This window comes from Lithobates pipiens, unplaced genomic scaffold (assembly GCF_037356315.1).
Source record: "Lithobates pipiens isolate NorthernLeopardFrog02 unplaced genomic scaffold, aLitPip1_a1.2 Scaffold_37, whole genome shotgun sequence".
Classification (NCBI taxonomy): domain Eukaryota; kingdom Metazoa; phylum Chordata; class Amphibia; order Anura; family Ranidae; genus Lithobates; species Lithobates pipiens.
Genome location: NW_027507825.1, coordinates 18,374,806 through 18,390,430, shown reverse-complemented (window position 1 = coordinate 18,390,430; position 15,625 = coordinate 18,374,806). Strand labels below are relative to the sequence as shown.

The 15,625-nt window shown below is 47.6% G+C and overlaps 1 pseudogene; it reads right to left on the bottom strand.

Annotated features, from left to right (window-relative positions):
- Positions 1-464: 464 nt before the first annotated feature.
- On the bottom strand, positions 465-597 carry LOC143956620 (U2 spliceosomal RNA; annotated as a pseudogene).
- Positions 598-15,625: the final 15,028 nt, after the last annotated feature.

The window sequence follows — 15,625 nt, the reverse complement described above, 5'->3', positions numbered from 1 at the left end:
GTGAACATGGGAATACACGCACACACACAGCAACCTACCACCAGGGGGCAGGGTGGCCGGCCAACGAGCTGCGTACAGAGTAATGTAGTTAAGGTGGAATGCCAAGATCTATTAGTCAACCCCATAAACAGCCACATCCTGGCCCACAGCCCAGACCACAGCATCCCCCACCCCAGGCAGAAAGGCATGAAGATCTGAGAGCTTAGTGAGAGCCCTTTACCATTAGTCTCCACCCTCGCTCCCATCACTCCTACCCAATTACATTCGGGAAGTATTAACCGCTCCTCCCCATCCACAAAAGAGGAGCCAGTGTTCCCTCCCAAAAAACTGACCGGAGCTAGAGCTGCCACAATCCAGGCCAGAAGGCCAGGGACCCGACCCTTCAGCGCCGACCCAGTGGTTCTCCATCCCCATCAGAAGGCTTCCCTTTTTGGCTACGAACCGCTCCAGGTTACCTTTACGCCAGCAGGTTTTGCATAGCAACCGCCACCCCTGATCCACCTCGCCGTAGAGCAGGGACGGAAGCAAGCGCCACCTCCTGGCAACTGATAAGAACAGATACTACACTTGATCTTAGCCAAAAGGCAGAGAAGCCACATATTTCTAATTACGACGATCCATACAGCATGCTTCCCTTTTAGACTGCTATATTGCGACTTTTGTACTACAACCTTTGGTGGCTTTTCATTTTTTAACATAGTTCTCCAGCCTGCTATGGTACATTGCAAACCCCTAACCTCTATTGTATGTGTCTCTATCCCACTTATGATACCTCTTTTCTAGTATGCGGCTGTTTATGTGGTTGACTAATACATTTTGACACTCCACTTTAAAGAGGAAGTAAACTCTGATGGGTGTTACTTCCTCTTTGTCTCCCTGCAAAGGTAAAGCATAATGGCCTACTATGCATCGCATCGCATCGCATCACATCGCATAGTATTCCATTATGTGTCACTTACCTGACACAGGAGTCAGCGATGTCACCGCTGTCCCCTGCAGCATGGAGCATTCATCTTCTTCCAGGTATCACTGCTCCGGTCACTCACAGAGCTGGAACACCGATGACGTCACTCCCGCGCATGCGCATGGGAGCCGTCACTAACGGCATATCGCCGTTAGCAGTGGCATGCCCAGAGCGCCTGCGCACCGCTGTCTACGGCGCATGGGCCGTAAACAGCGGTGACTGTCTTTTTGTAAATATCTCCTAAACAGTGTAGGTTTAGGAGATATTTCTTGGACCTTCAGGTAAGCCTTAATCTAGGCTTACCTGTAGGTCAAAGTGTGTTGTAAGGGTTTACAGCCACCTTAACTACATTTCTCTGTATGCAGCTAGCTGGATGGTCACGCTGCCCCCTGGTGGTGGGTTGCTGTATGTGCATGCATCCCCATGTTCACACATTGGCTCCTATATGCTGTTACAGTATCTCACAAAAGTGAATACACACCTCACATTTTTGTAAATATTTTATTCTATCTTTTCATGTGACAACACTGAAGAAATGACACTTGTCTACAATGTAAAGTAGTGAGTGTACAGATTGTATAACAATGTAAATTTTCTGTCCCCTCAAAATAACTCAACACACAGCCATTAATGTCTAAACCTCTGGCAACAAAACTGAGTACACCCCTAAGTGAAAATGGCCACATTGGGTCCAATTAGCCATTTTCTCTCCCTGGTGTCACGTGACTTGTTAGTGTTACAAGGTCTCAGGTGTGAATGGGGAGCAGGTGTGTTAAATTTGGTGTTATCGCTCTCACTCTCTCATACTGGTCACTGGAAGTTCAGCATGGCACCTCATTGCAGAGAACTCTTTGAGGATCTGAAAAAAAGAATTGTTGCTCTACATAAAGATGGCCTAGGCTATAAGAAGATTGCCAAGACCCTGAAACTGAGCTGTAGCACGGTGGCCAAGACCATACAGCGGTATAAAAGGACAGGTTCCACTCAGAACAGGCCTCGCCATGGTCGACCAAAGAAGTTGAGGTCACGTGCTCAGCGTGATAGCCAGAGGTTGTCTTTGGGAAATAGACATATGAGTGCTGCCAGCATTGCTGCAGAGGTTGAAGGGGTGGGGGGGGGTCAGCCTGTCAGTGCTCAGACCATACACCACACACTGCATCAAATTGGTCTGCATGACTGTCATCCCAGAAGGAAGCCTTTTCTAAAGATGATGCACAAGAAAGCCTGCAAACAGTTTGCTGAAGACAAGCAGACTAAGGACATGGATTACTGGAACCATGTCCTGTGGTCTGATGAGACCAAGATAAACTTATATGGTTCAGATGGTGTCAGGCGTGTGTTGCAGCAGCCAGGTGAGGAGTACAAAGACAATTGTGTCTTGCCTACAGTCAGGCATGGTGGTGGGAGTGTCATGGTCTGGGTCTGTATGAGTGCTGCCGGCACTGGGGAGCTACAGATCATTGAGGGAACCATGAATGCCAACATGTACTGTGACATACTGAAGCAGAGCATGATCCCCTCCCTTTGGAGACTGGGCCGCAGGGCAGCATTCCAACATGATAACGACCCCAAACACACCTCCAAGACCACCACTGCCTTGCTAAAGAAGCGGAGGGTAAAGGTGATGGACTGGCCAAGCATGTCTCCAGACCTAAACCCTATTGAGCATCTGTTGGACATCCTCAAATAGAAGGTGGAGGAGCGCAAGGTCTCCAAAATCCACCAGCTCTGTGATGTCATCATGGAGGAGGGGAAGAGGACTCCAGTGGTGACCTGTGAAGCTCTGGTGAACTCCATGCCCAAGAGGGTTAAGGCAGTGCTGGAAAATAATGGCGGCCACACAAAATATTGACACTTTGGGCACAATTTTGGACATTTTTACATTTGTACTCAATTTTGTTGCCAGCAGTTTAGACATTAATGGCTGTGTGTTGAGTTATTTTGAGGGGACAGCAAATTTACACTGTTATACATGCTGTACACTCACTAATTTACATTGTAGCAAAGTGTCATTTCTTCAGTGTTGTCACATGAAAAGATAGATTAAAATATTTTTAAAAATGTGAGGGGTGTACTCACTTTTGTGAGATACTGTATGTGGCCTGGGCCCACGTATTGGCTGGAGGGATGGTGACTTACACTATGTGTAACACCTTTTGTATGTATATTATTATCAAATACTCATTATGTGTTTTTATTTGTCTAGAGTACCTGCTTAAGCTCCTGAGGAAGCGAATTAGCATGAAACATGTAGAGCTACATCAGCTTACACCAAGCCTACCTGGTTACCGGTAGTCTCATCTTGGTGCCCTTATCATAGTTATAGTCAGGGTCTCTTGATGTTGTGGTCAGTGTGACTAGTATGTATTTTTGCTAGCAGGTCATCATGTGATTGTATACATACCTGTATATTTTCTTATTTTTCTATGTCTTAGAATATTCTGTAATAAAAATGTATCCTTTTTAAAAAAAAATGTGTTCTCTAGTGCCTATAAAGTCCATTGTTCTGCCCAATCTACGTATGCAATGTTAGGACGTGGCACCTTGCTATCTTTTTTGGCATCCACAGTATCACCCTGTGAAAATGCAGACATTTGTTGTCTCCTTATCTGAGAACTACAAAGGTCAATGCACAGTACCAGAAAATAATGGCAGCCGGCTCATACCCAGGGCCAATCATAAATAAGAATACATTTAGGGTCATATGGTTAGTGAATTGCAAAGGTTGAAGGTCAGGAATCAGGATCAAGAAACAGTTATTTATCTATGTATAAAAAAAATTGCACAATCATTACGAATAATCGCTGAGAAGTGCCTAATATGTTTATTTCCTATGAATGTCAGCTCCATCTTGTGGGCATAAAGTGGAACTTTACCGCCTTCAACTTTTGGACTTTTTTTTTTGGTGGGGGAATGCCTGGAGCAGGTGCCTGATTTTGACAGGTATCTGCTCCCACTGCCTCCTAAGTGATCTGGGCAGACGTTCGCCCCCTCCTATGCCCGCAGACAGGGCAGGACTTAGGGTGGTGGGGTCCCCTTGGCTTGAGTCCCTTTCGGGCCCTACCTTCTATACATTACCGTATTTATCGGCTTATAACACGTGCCAGCGTATAACACGCACCCCAAGTTTAGGAGGGAATTTTAAGGAAAAAACGTACATTTAAATGCCCATCAATGCAGCCTTATCAGTGTCCATCTGCAGCCCTGCCCATCCATCTGCAGCCTTGTCCAGTGTCATTTGCAGCCTTGTCATTGCAGTCTTGAAGTTTAAAAATGGCACCGCTGAGATACAGAGTCCTGCATATCTCGGTGGCTCTCGGGTCATCTCGGCGGCTCTCGGGTCCTCTCGGCGGCTCTCGGGTCCTCTCGGCGGCTCTCGGGTCCTCTCGCAGTCCCAAGCGGAGCTGAGAGTAGCCGAGTGTACTCGGCTTGGCTCAGAGTCACGCCCAGTCTCTGTGTTATGTCCATCATAGAGCGGGATTGGGCGTGACTGTGAGCGGAGCCGCGCTAAGTACACTCGGCTATGTATCTCGGCGGGGCCCCCTATTGGGTGGGGCCCATGGGCTTGAGCCCAGTCAAGCCCAATGGTAAGTGCAGCCCTGCCCGCAGACTCTTGGGACATGTCACGGGTCTCAGGAGGCTGTAAGACCATTCACAGAGAGCAGCACAGCTCATTCATGCGCAGCGGGGAGCTGGTTGTGAAGCTGCAAGAAGTCACAGCCAGCTCCCCACAAGTTAGCATGGCGGCGCCCGGACCCGAAGACCAATGAAGAACCAGCCCGGGTGAGGACAGTGCTGGATCCCTGGACAGGTAAGTGTTTTTTTTTTAAATGAGTGCCGGTTCCAAACCGCATGTGACTTTGAACAAGAATCGCACCGCATTCCTGTTCAAATCACATACGATTCTTCAGCAGTGCTCAAAAGGCTCAAAGGGCCCCCCATCTGCACCAAAATTGCGCAGGACCCTCTTTTTGGCAGCACCAGAATTGAATTGCATGGGTGCTCACACCCACGCGGTACGATTCTGCAAATCGCACTTTCAGGGTGTCGTTAAAGTGGTTGTGAACCTTTACAGACCACTTTTACCTGCAGGTAAGTCTATAATAAGGCTTGCCTGTAGGTACTGGAAATATCTCCGAAACCTAAATGGTTTTGGAGATATTTACCATATACGATTGCGCCCAACGTCACAACGTGCGCATGCGCACTTTACAGAGGGCACGATCCCGCGCACATGCGAGGGAATGAGGTCACGTGACTCTGGCCAGTCACAAAGCCGGAGACTGTGGCCCCAGAAGCTAGAGAGGCGAAGATGGATGCGCCAACCAGCGGGGACATCGCGGACATCGCGGGTTTCGGTTGCAGGTAAGTAGCACATAATGGGCTCATATGCATTATGCTTTTACTTTGCAGGGGAATAAAGGTGGAAGTAAAACCTTACAAAGTGCAAAACAAAAAAGGTGCAACAGCCTAGTGCAGTGATGGCGAACCTTGGCACCCCAGATGTTTTGGAACTACATTTCCCATGATGCTCATGCACTCTGCAGTATAGATGAGCATCATGGGAAATGTAGTTCCAAAACATCTGGGGTGCCAAGGTTCGCCATCACTGGCCTAGTGCATTACCCTACAACATTTTTTAAAAATCAACATAAAATATACTCACAAACGTAAATAAAAAGAACTCATTAAGCTACTTGCGTGTAGCCCAGTGGTTCATGTGACTCAGTGAACTCCAGAAAAAAAAAGGGGGACCTCACCAGGATCCTGTCTAATGCGTTTCGAGGGCTGTACCTTCTTCATCAGAGGGCTATGCACAAATAGCTGGATTTTTATTGACATGTTTGTAAGTTCAACAGACGAAAAACAAGCTCCGGACTGCCGTACTCTTCAGAAAAATCACATCACAGCTCAACAAACACAGCGAACAAGGGAAATTGCTGACGTTTCGCACTAGCCGTAGTGCTTAATCATCATGATTAAGCACTACAGCTAGTGCGAAACGCCAGCAATTGTCCTTGTTCGCTGTGTTTGTTGAGCTGTGATGTGATTCTTCAATAAAGGAAAGTGGTCTTTTGAGTGCGGCAGTCCAGAGCTTGTTTTTGGTCTGTTGCTATTGGTAATAGCCAGCACCTGTGGCTTCCCAGCCAAGAGAACAGTTTACAGCCTGCATGTGTGCTCCTGGAGAGCTGTGTGAAGTTGGCACCCCATGTTTGTAAAACCTGAATAAAAATATACCATTCGTTTGTGCCGCGTTTGTGCTGATTTGTGCCGCAAAAATTAGCGTTTGTGCCGGTTCGGTTTCTGAGATATTAAACATTCAATTTAATGCAAGCCCCGCCCACTTTGCACCCCACGTTGCTGAATTTGAAAAACTAACGCGCCATTCGTTTGTGCCGCGTTTGTGCTGGTTTGTGCTGCAAAAATAAACGTTTGTGCCGCTTTGGTTGCAGAGATATTGTGCGTTATATGTTGTGAAACCCCGCCCACTTTGCACCCCACGTTACCGAATTTGAAAAACGAACGCGCCATTCGTTTGTGCCGCGTTTGTGCTGGTTTGTGCTGCAAAAATAAACGTTTGTGCCGCTTTGGTTGCAGAGATATTGTGCGTTATATGTTGTGAAACCCCGCCCACTTTGCACCCCACGTTACAGAATTTGAAAAACAAACGCGCCATTCGTTTGTGCCGCGTTTGTGCTGGTTTGTACTGCCAAAATAAACGTTTGTGCCGCTTTGGTTGCAGAGATATTGTGCGTTATATGTTGTGAAACCCCGCCCACTTTGCACCCCACGTTACCGAATTTGAAAAACAAACGCGCCATTCGTTTGTGCCGCGTTTGTGCTGGTTTGTGCTGCAAAAATAAACGTTTGTGCTGCTTTGGTTGCGGAGATATTGTGCGTTATATGTTGTGAAACCCCGCCCACTTTACACCCCACGTTACCGAATTTGAAAAACAAAAGCGCCATTCGTTTGTGCCGCGTTTGTGCTGATTTGTGCCACAAAAATTAGCGTTTGTGCCGGTTCGGTTTCTGAGATATTAAACATTCAATTTAATGCAAGCCCCGCCCACTTTGCACCCCACGTTGCTGAATTTGAAAAACGAACGCGCCATTCGTTTGTGCCGCGTTTGTGCTGGTTTGTGCTGCAAAAATAAACGTTTGTGCCGCTTTGGTTGCAGAGATATTGTGCGTTATATGTTGTGAAACCCCGCCCATTTTTCACCCCACGTTACCGAATTTGAAAAACGAACGCGCCATTCGTTTGTGCCGCGTTTGTGCTGGTTTGTGCTGCAAAAATAAACGTTTGTGCCGCTTTGGTTGCAGAGATATTGTGCGTTATATGTTGTGAAACCCCGGCCACTTTGCACCCCACGTTACCGAATTTGAAAAACGAACGCGCCATTCGTTTGTGCCGCGTTTGTGCTGGTTTGTGCTGCAAAAAATAAACGTTTGTGCCGCTTTGGTTGCAGAGATATTGTGCGTTATATGTTGTGAAACCCCGCCCACTTTGCACCCCACGTTACCGAATTTGAAAAACAAAAGCGCCATTCGTTTGTGCCGCGTTTGTGCTGGTTTGTGCTGCAAAAATAAACGTTTGTGCCGCTTTGGTTGCGGAGATATTGTGTGTTATATGTTGTGAAACCCCACCCACTTTACACCCCACGTTACCGAATTTGAAAAACAAAAGCGCCATTCGTTTGTGCCGCGTTTATGCTGGTTTGTGCTGCAAAAATAAACGTTTGTGCCGCTTTGGTTGTGGAGATATTGTGTGTTATATGTTGTGAAACCCCGCCCACTTTACACCCCACGTTACCGAATTTGAAAAACTAACGCGCCATTCGTTTGTGCCGCGTTTGTGCTGGTTTGTGCTGCAAAAATAAACGTTTGTGCCGCTTTGGTTGTGGAGATATTGTGTGTTATATGTTGTGAAACCCCGCCCACTTTACATCCCACGTTACCGAATTTGAAAAACAAACGCGCCATTCGTTTGTGCCGCGTTTGTGCTGGTTTGTGCTGCAAAAATAAACGTTTGTGCCGCTTTGGTTGTGGAGATATTGTGTGTTATATGTTGTGAAACCCCGCCCACTTTACACCCCACGTTACCGAATTTGAAAAACAAACGTGCCATTCGTTTGTGCTGGTTTGTGCTGCAAAAATAAACGTTTGTGCCGCTTTGGTTGCAGAGATATTGTGTGTTATATGTTGTGAAACCACACTGACTTTACACCTTGTTACTACATCTTACATACAGAACTTACAGAACCTATACTCAGCTTGGGTTTCCTTAATGTAAAGCTCCTCCCACTGTGCCGAGCCCTGCACTTCATACTGTACCCTGGAAAAGGCAGCATTGGAGCTCAAACAACTTTTTGCTTGATGGTTTCATTCTAGCTCAGGGAATCCAGGGTAAATTAATTTTTAACATCTTTAATTTTAATTATTATTAATAATTATGCAATGTATTCAATTGCAGTGAAAATAATACATTTGGAATAGGTGATTGTGTGTTTGCTGTGTGTATACAAACAATTTTTTTTGCAATACTAGCACATCAACCTAATATAGTGGTCAGGTGGCAACACTAGTTGTGTTAATAACTGATGTCCTTATGTACTGTATACATCCTTTGTTCAGGGGTAGCCAGAATGTAAAATCATTGTAGTAACATACAGAAATGCTTTAAACTAGGGATGAGCCGACCACCCCCCGGTTCGGTTCGCACCAGAACTTTCGAACGGACCGCAAATTCGTACAAACGTTAGAACCCCATTGAAGTCTATGGGACTCAAACGTTTGAAATAAAAAGTGCTAATTTTAATGGCTAATATGCAAGATACTGTCCTAAAAAGGGTTTGGGGACCTGGCTCCTGCCCCAGGGGACATGGGTCAATGCCTAAAATGTTTTTAAAAATGGCCGTTTTAATGACGATTAAAGTGAAAAAAAAGTGAAATATTCCTTTAAATATCGTGCCTGGGGGGTGTCTGTAGTATGCCTGTGAAGTGCCATGTGTTTCCTGTGTTTAGAACAGTCCCTGCACAAAATGACATTAAACGGAAATAACATCATTTAAAACTGCTTGCGGTTTTAATGTTATATCTGGTTCCTGCAATATGGATGAAAATCATTGAGAAAAATGGCATGGGTAGCCCCCCCCCCCCCCGCCCATTACCAGCCCCTTTGGATCTTGTACGGATATTAAGGGGAACCCCATACCCATATTACAAAAAGGAAAGACGTGGGGGACACCAGGCCCTATATACTCAGAACAGCAGTATACAGGCGGTGCAAACAAGACAGGGACTGTGTAGGTTTATTGCGTTAAGTAGAATCTGTTTGTAATTTTCAACTGGTACATTTTTAAAGTGTAGCTCCAGTCACAAAAATCTATTTTTAAGCTTTTTGGAAAACATAGGGAAGGGTTATCACCCCTGTATAATTTGTTTTGTCGTCCATCTTTTTTCATCTCACTTGCTGTTGTCTCCTTCCGTTTGCAAGTAGCAGATGTTTGTAAGTTGGATGTTTGAAAGTAGGGGCCTGCCCTATATGCTCTGCAGAAATGGCGGAACAAGGTGTTGGTGTTGTCACAACATTGTAAGCCCTCAAAGTGACTCTTGGTGGGTGCTGGAGCGCCCTGCTGTGAACGATTATATCAAGAATTGTAATTACATGCCATTGTTGAACAGTGGTAGAAAAACTGACCTTTGGTGGTTGTGGTGCTGGTGCCACAACACTATAAGTCCTCACAGTTACTCTGGGTGGGCACAGGAACGGGCCCTCCTGTGAACTATTATATCAAGACTTGTAATTACATGCCCCTGTTTAACAGGGGCTGAAAAATTGGGCCTTAGGCACTGGTGCTGGTGCCACAACACTGCAACCTCTCCCATATACTCTAGTTGTGGTGCAGGAATGAGCCCTGCTGCAAAGCATTGCATCAAAAATTGTAATTAAACGCCCCTGTTAAACAGGGGCTGTAAAATTGGGCTGGTGGCATCACCCAGAACCAAAAATGTTCTTCCAACATATCAGCGGAGGAGGAAGAGGATAGATAATCAACATAACAGGACAGTCACTCAGCATCAGCATAGGTAGTCTTGAAGGGATGTGATATTTCAAAAAAAATTATTCGGTTACATCAGCTTCAGGTGCTTGGTAGCTGTGGGTGATCCAAGACTGATTCATCTTGATGAAGGTCAGTCGATCAACTGAGTCGGTGGACAGGCGCACCCTGTGACCGGTAACAAAGCCACCAGCAGCACTGAAGGTGCGTTCCGAAAGAACGCTGGATGCAGGACAGGCTAGTAGCTCAATTGCATACTGTGCAAGCTCTGGCCAGTGATCCATCCTCAAGACCCAGTAAGCCAGAGGATTTTCAGTGGGAAAGGTGTCCAAGTCTGACCTTGCCCCTAGGTATTCCTGCACCATGTAAATCAGACGCTGGCGATGGTTGCTGGAACCGATCATACTTTAGGGCTGCGGACTAAAAAATTGTCTGAACGCATCGGTCAGACGGCCACCTTCTCCACCGCTCCTTCTGACCAATGCCTCAGCAACACGTTGTCCAGGACCAGGAGTTTGTAACCTCCCAGTCTCTGGGAACGCGTTGCACAGACCTTTCTGCAAGGCCTCCCGGAGATGTCTCATCCTCTGCTCCCTCTGCGACGGCAAGATAAGGTCGGCAACCTTACCCTTGTACCGTGGATCAAGGAGAGTGGCCAGCCAGTAATGGTCCCTCTCCTTGATCCGAAGAATACGAGGATCCTTCCGCAGGCTTTGCAAGATCAGGGAGGCCATACAGCATAGGGTAGCTGAGGCATTCGGTCCGGAGTCCTCTGGGTCACTAATGACAACATGATCTGCAGCTACCTCCTCTCAGCCACGTACAAGTCCACGGGTTTCTTGGGACTGTAAATCATCCCTACAAGATGCTGCTGCTGATGCTGAGTGCCAGCATCCACCTCCATGCTGACACAATCATCCTCCTCCTCCTCCTCCTCATCCTCTTCCTGTGTGATGGGTGGCACAGCAGGAACACTGTCCTGATAAAGGGGGCCTTGAGAGGCAAGGAAGTCCTCCTCTTCCTGCCTCTGGTCTGCCTCAAGTGCCCTGTCCATTATTCCATGCAGCGTATGCTCCAAGAGGTGGACAAGAGGTACAGTGTCACTGATGCATGCACTGTCACTGCTCACCATCCTTGTGGCCTCCTAAAACGGTGACAGGACAGTGCATGCATCCCTTATCATGCCCCACTGGTGTGGTGAGAAAAAACCAAGCTACCCAAACCCTGTCCTGGTGCCATAGTCGCACAGGTACTCGTTGATGGCCCTCTGCTGCGTGTGCAGCCACTGCAGCATGGTCAACGTTGAGTTCCACCTGGTGGGCATGTCACATATAAGTTGGTTCTTGGGCAGGTTCAACTCCTTTTGGAGCTCAGCCAGCCGAGCACAGGCATTAAATGATCGGCGGAAATGCACACAGACTTTCCTGGCCTGCTTCAGGACATCCTGTAAGCCCGGGTACCTGCCCAAGAACCGCTGCACCACCAGGTTAAGGACGTGAGCCACACAGGGCACATGGGTCAGTTGTCCTTGTCGGAGGGCGGAGAGGAGGTTGGTGCCATTGTTGAAAACCACCATTCCTGGCTTAAGCTGGCGTGGCGTCAACCACCTCTCGGCCTGCCCCTGCAGAGCTGACAAAACATCTGCCCCAGTGTGGCTCCTGTCCCCCAAACAAACCAGTGCAAGCACGGCATGGCATCGTATTGCCTGCGTACTTGCGTAGCCCCTGGAACGCCTACGGAGCACCGCTGGTTCTGAGGACAGAGCACTGGAAGAGGCCATGGAGGAAGAAGAAGAGGAGGGGTTGGAGGAGAGATGTGTGTCACAACCAGTAGTAGCATTTTGGAGGCGTGGTGGCGGAACAACCTCCAACACTACTGCACCTTGTCCTGCATCCTTCCCAGCTGCCAGAAGAGTGACCCAATGGGCCGTGAAAGACAGGTAACGTCCCTGTCCATGCCTGCTGGACCATGAGTCAGCGGTAATATGCACCTTACCGCTGACTGCCCTGTCTAGCGAGGCAAGGACATTGCCTTCCACATGCCGGTAGAGAGCCGGAATCGCCTTCCGTGAGAAAAAGTGGCGTTTGGGGACCTGTCACTGAGGAACCGCACATTGTACAAACTCACGGAAGGGGGCCAAGTCTACCAACTGAAAAGGCAGCAGTTGAAGTGCTAGCAATTTAGCCAAGTTAGCATTCAACCGCTGGGCATGTGGATGGCTGGGAGTGAACTTCTTTCGACGGTCCAGCAGCTGGGGCAGGGACATTTGCCTGCTATAATCGGACGTGGGTGTACTGCTAGCAGAGTGCCCGGAAGCACTTGGCTGTGACACACCTCATTCTACACCTTCATTCCTCTCAGAGCAGGTTTCAGAGAGGACTGAAGGTCTAGTGGGGTTGGAGATGCCAGCTGATGAGGAGCAAGGACAGGTCCGCTTTGTTCTTTGGTGTGGGTCTTTGAGGTACGCTTGTCAACGAGCTGCATGGCAGGTCAACATATGTCTGGTCAAGCATATGGTGCCCAAGCGGCTGATGTTTTGGCCACGTGAGATACGCTTGAGACATATGTTGCAAATAGCAGCAGTGCGATCTGATGCACTCGTCTCAAAAAAGGCCCACACCAAAGAACTTTTAGAATAACGCGCAGAGGCAGCGCCCTGCACAGGCAGAGCTCTGCGGTGTGATTCAGTCGGTGTGCTGCCCTTAAGCTGGCCCCCGGAGGGCATCCTGCCTCGTTGGACATGTGCCTCCTCCTCCTCCCTCCTATCAGGCACCCACGTGGAGTCAGTGCCCTCATCATCCCCTCCCTCTTCATTGCTGGAGCAAACCTGGCAGTATGCTGCAGCTTGTGGAACATGACTGCCAGATTGCTGTCCTTCTTGAGCATCCCCTCTCTCTGCGCTCACGCTACTGCCTTCCTCTAGCTGAGTATCATCATCAGAGCCTACAAAACACTGGGCATCCTCCTGGAGCATGTACCCAACACTGTGCTCAAAGAGTTCAGGAGACTCCTCAGGAGGACGTGGTGGGTCAAGGGAAGGAGTCACTGATGATGACATTGAGAGGCGGGAAGACGATGGGTTGGCAGCTTCTTTGCTAGTACCCTGAGCCTGGGTGAGAGAGGATGAGGAGGATGAAGAGGGCTTGGTCATCCACTCTACCAAGTCTTCGGCATGTTGCAGCTTAACATGTCCAGCTGCCGAAAAGAAGGACAAGCGTGTCCCATGGCCACGTGCTGATGATGACGATGCACCGCGTCCACGACCAGCACTGTTGTCTCTAGACACAGAGCCTGCTTGCCCTCTTTTATCGGCTCGTGTCTGTCTGCCTCTCCTTGTTGGCCTTCCAGACATGGTAATGGCCTGAAGAGAGATGGGAAAACCAGCATTCGGGTAGTGTATATTGTGCTGGAGGCACACACAACTTCCACTAACTCCTACAGATGGCTCAATTAGAGAAGAGCTATGTAGGTGGATATAACGGTGTATACTGCGTTCAGAGCACGCAGACAGCACGCACAATCTCCTACAACTGACTGAAAGCTCTATTAAAAAAAGAGAAATATAGCTAGCTATATAGGTGGATATAATGGTGTATACTGCGGTCAGGGCACGCAGACAACAACCACTACAGAAGAGCAAGAACGAAAAATTGGCCGATAATAAACGGTGTATACTGTGTTGAAGGTACACAGAACCCCCACTAACTCCTACAGACGCCAATACACTACACAAGGCCGCCGCGCTGGCAGGCCTTATATAGTGTGGGGCGTGTACTACACAGCCTGAGCTATGATTGGCCACAGGCATCCTGCCTGTTTCACTTGGAGGAACAAATCAAATATCTGCACTGTATCTCCCACCTGCAAGCTTAGTTCTTCATTTTTTTTGCTTGAAAGTTGTAGATGGCCACTCCGAACCTTTCTCTCCTGCTGGAGTGCTGTTTTTCTTGGTTAACGTCTGGTTTAAACTTATGTTAAAAGAGAACTATGTCCCAACCTTTTTTTGGCCTTAGTTCTCTTTTTGTTCACAAGGTGACATTTAGTATGTTCTCCTGTGACAAAAAAACTCATGTGCATGTGGCGGGCCATTGCCCACTATATCCTGCCAGTGCAGATCAATGCTGCAGCCGGTACAGATCCTGACAATACTGTCGAGATCCACCCTGCCGCCTGATTGACAACTGCTCTGGCTCACTAGAGCCAGAGCCATCTGTGCCCGCCCCCTCCCTGTCTGTTCTTCCATTCAGCACTAGAGAATCGGAAAGGGGGGATCCCTGTGGGGGTGGCAAAACTATGCATATGAAGTAAAACACGTATAATATCCACCAAATCTGCACAAACCATTAACAAATAAATCTAGTTGTATGTATGATTTAATAACGAGGTGCTAAGTTGTTGTGGTTTACCAATATATACTGCTCAATATCTCTGCAACTATACCAGCAAAAACCCGGCAGAAGCAAATGGTGTGTTTGTTTTTAAGATTCAGCAATGTGGGGTGGAAAGTGGGCGGGGTTTCACAACATATAACACACAATATCTCCGCAACCAAAGCGGCACAAACGTTTATTTTTGCAGCACAAACCAGCACAAACGTGGCACAAACGAATGGCGGTTTTGTTTTTCAAATTCAGTAACGTGGGGTGTAAAGTGGGCGGGGTTTCACAACATATAACACACAATATCTCCACAACCAAAGCGGCACAAACGTTTATTTTTGCAGCACAAACCAGCACAAACGCGGCACAAACGAATGGCGCATTTGTTTTTCAAATTCGGTAACGTGGGATGTAAAGTGGGCGGGGTTTCAAAACATATAACACACAATATCTCCACAACCAAAGCGGCACAAACGTTTATTTTTGCAGCACAAACCAGCACAAACGTGGCACAAACGAATGGCGCTTTTGTTTTTCAAATTCGGTAACGTGGGGTGTAAAGTGGGCGGGGTTTCACAACATATAACACACAATATCTCCACAACCAAAGCGGCAGAAACGTTTATTTTTGCAGCACAAACCAGCACAAACGCGGCACAAACGAATGGCGCTTTTGTTTTTCAAATTCGGTAACGTGGGGTGTAAAGTGGGCGGGGTTTCACAACATATAACACACAATATCTCCGCAACCAAAGCGGCACAAACGTTTATTTTTGCAGCACAAACCAGCACAAACGCGGCACAAACGAATGGCGCATTTGTTTTTCAAATTCGGTAACGTGGGGTGTAAAGTGGGCGGGGTTTCACAACATATAACGCACAATATCTCCGCAACCAAAGCGGCACAAACGTTTATTTTTGCAGCACAAACCAGCACAAACGCGGCACAAACGAATGGCGCGTTTGTTTTTCAAATTCGGTAACGTGGGGTGCAAAGTGGGCGGGGTTTCACAACATATAACGCACAATATCTCTGCAACCAAAGCGGCACAAACGTTTATTTTTGCAGCACAAACCAGCACAAACGCGGCACAAACGAATGGCGCGTTCATTTTTCAAATTCGGTAACGTGGGGTGCAAAGTGGGCGGGGTTTCACAACATATAACGCACAATATCTCTGCAACCAAAGCGGCACAAACGTTTATTTTTGCAGCACAAA